Source organism: Coptis chinensis, chromosome 1, assembly GCF_015680905.1.
Source record: "Coptis chinensis isolate HL-2020 chromosome 1, ASM1568090v1, whole genome shotgun sequence".
Lineage (NCBI taxonomy): Eukaryota > Viridiplantae > Streptophyta > Magnoliopsida > Ranunculales > Ranunculaceae > Coptis > Coptis chinensis.
Window position 1 is genome coordinate 45,963,805 of NC_141456.1, and position 2,775 is coordinate 45,966,579.

A 2,775-nucleotide genomic window follows, 5' to 3' on the forward strand; every position below is an offset into this window, starting at 1 on the left:
ACCGTGCTCTCAATAAGCTCAATAAACCTCAAGTGTGTTAGAATTCAGTATTTCATACTATCTATTAAATGGCTTGCCACATTCCCAAACACCTAAAACTATCAATTATCAAATAAAGTATACCATTGCAGACACTTCCATGAACTTATACAAGATGATTAGTGGCAGATATTTGCAAAGGTGGAAAAACAAGCAAGGCTTAAACCATCAACTGCAGTATCAATAATTCATATCACAGAGCATCAAATGACAAAAATAATGCATGAACCTCAGTACAACCTATGAATAACTGAACTAAATTCAGCTGTAAGTTAATTAAATGCTCAAAACTTAACTAAATATATGAAATAAAAGCTACTCGTTTCATAAAAGCAATTGCTAGACTCAAAAATAGGGATTTACCCCATCCTTTAGAGAAAAGAGAGAGCCCCAAGTTGACACAAAACTCTGTACTCACTACTTCAGCTACTGCAGTAATGGATTCATAAAATTTGTAGTTAATAAGATGAGGAAAACAATATTATGTTCAAAATATTAACAAAGTTGTCATTTTTCAGGGAACATGGACCAGATCGAAAGCTTTAAGAGTAAATAAAGTTTTACCTTTAAAAACCAAATTATTCAAACTTCCTTTCGCCCAATTAAGCTCTTTCAAAATTAACCCTAGGTCAAAAAATTAATTTCAAGACAGTCATCAAACTTTGTACTCTACGAAACTGAAATACTATTTGAGAATTACAGATCTATTTAAATGAAATCAGTGAGAGAGAGAGAGGGTGTTACATACCTTGCAGAGAGATGAAGGTTTTGGCACTTTAAGAGAAAGCAAGGAGCATCTTCAAGGCGATATCTCATAACTGGGCGATTATGAAGGAGAAAGAACAAAAGGAGGGAGAGAGGATGACTTACCAAGAGGAAATCAAAACCCTAGTTTCTAAAGATCGGTAAGAGAGAAAAAAAAAGTTTTTAGTTTTTATTTTTCTTTTTTCTATTATATTATGTTTTTGTATGTAACTTTGTCACACATATATAAGCGTGAGAAAATATCAGAGAAACGTTACATAATAATTCTAGTATTTGCACAGGTGCTTACTAACGGTTATAAAATTTGCTAACGGACAATGAATGTGAAAAATTACCTAACAGATATATATGTGTCACTAATCAGAAATCTCAATTGTTGCAAAATCACCCAAATGGTGTAGTGGGACCAAATACAAATATTATTATTCCAAGTATGACCAAAAACTAAAAATTCCAAATAATAGTCACATACTTGACAAGATCTAAGATTTGATTCAATTGCCATATAAGAATCTTTTTGCGACCACTACTTAACCAAATTAATTAACATACACACGCAAATACGACCCAAAAGTGATGGTGGAAACAAAACAAAATGCATATTATTAATTTTTGCATAATTGTACGAATTAAATTGTCTCGATCATTACACTACTTTTTTTGTGGTAGGAGCAAAACGAAACTTAACGAATATTATTATGAACACCGAACACATTTGAATATTATTAGAGATTAGAAGATGTTTGTTTTTCAGTAGCTTTTATACTAAAATAATTGTGAGGTATTGTTCAAATTGAAATATCTCAAGCCTAAATTTGAACATGATTCTTACATCTATATAAAGATGACCAATTGCATAATACCTCGTACGGTTTATTACCAGTATTAGTCATGGGGTTGAACAATCTATTGTTGATTCAATCGCTATCATTAGATATAAGTTAAACTAGAATATAATAAAGGTTGGTAAAATAGAGTGAATATTTGAGTGGCCAATCTATACAATTAGAGAGTTAGTTTTAACTTTCAAGGACGCGGTGGTGAGCTTATGCTAATGGGGGAGGTAGAAGAATAGAGGGGCATAATAGATAATATATATAATTTTTTAAGGGTGATGAGCTTATAGACGTAACAAGAGGAGAATATTAGCACCCTAAAGTTATTGTTTAATGGTACCGAAAACATAAAATTGTACACCCCAATTAGCGGCTAATTTGATGTCAATTTAGAATTACTCATTGTATTTAGAGTTAACTACCAATTACATGAAAGATGCATCATAATTAGAGCATACAATCATATCTCAATTAGAGCAAATTTACTCCTTTTATTAAATGCCCAAGTCTTCTCTCAAAATTAGGGTTTGGCCCTCAAACTTTAACTATAAATTAGAGTTTGGTCCTAAAGGTAAATGTGTCAATATATAAAATATGAATGGGCAACCGTCAATTTTGGCCCAAATGCAAATAAACGATCAATTGGTGACCAACTGCAAGTTATCCAATTTAAAAGTGGCCCAAAAGCTAAATAGCCCTTTAATATATTAGGATCACGTAGGCTATATCTATGACAGGTACAAATATAACATATTGCAGTAGTATCTGGTCTCTGTTCATTACATACTTTTTTTTTGGGAAACTGAGTTACCAACTTGATTTCTCATAGTTGTTTGTAAGTAATGAAAGTTTTCATCCAGCACATGTTTGTACCATTTGTACTCACGGATACTAATCTTGTTCTCTTTTGTTCCATTAGGGGCCTTCCATGGTGTATAAAATCAGTTTATCATGCAGTGATGTGGTCTTTTTTGCACTTGATACCATCATTCAGGCCCATGTTTCCTTAGAAGATGTTGTGATGTAAATGTTGGGTTTTTTATTTTTATTTGTAACCTCTTCGAGAACTCGGTGTGCAACCTTTCAGTTAATTGTATATAGAAGATGTTGTGATGTAGAGGTTGAGTTTTTTACT

At 32.2% G+C, this 2,775-nt stretch overlaps 1 long non-coding RNA gene across 1 annotated transcript; it reads right to left on the reverse strand.

Moving 5' to 3' along the window:
- Positions 1 to 402: 402 nt before the first annotated feature.
- Positions 403 to 922, reverse strand: LOC147524266 (uncharacterized). The gene is made up of 3 exons (XR_015196919.1): positions 788 to 922; positions 604 to 663; positions 403 to 468 (listed from the first exon to the last, which is right to left on the reverse strand). It is a non-coding gene; the product is annotated as an uncharacterized LOC147524266 (long non-coding RNA).
- Positions 923 to 2,775: the final 1,853 nt, after the last annotated feature.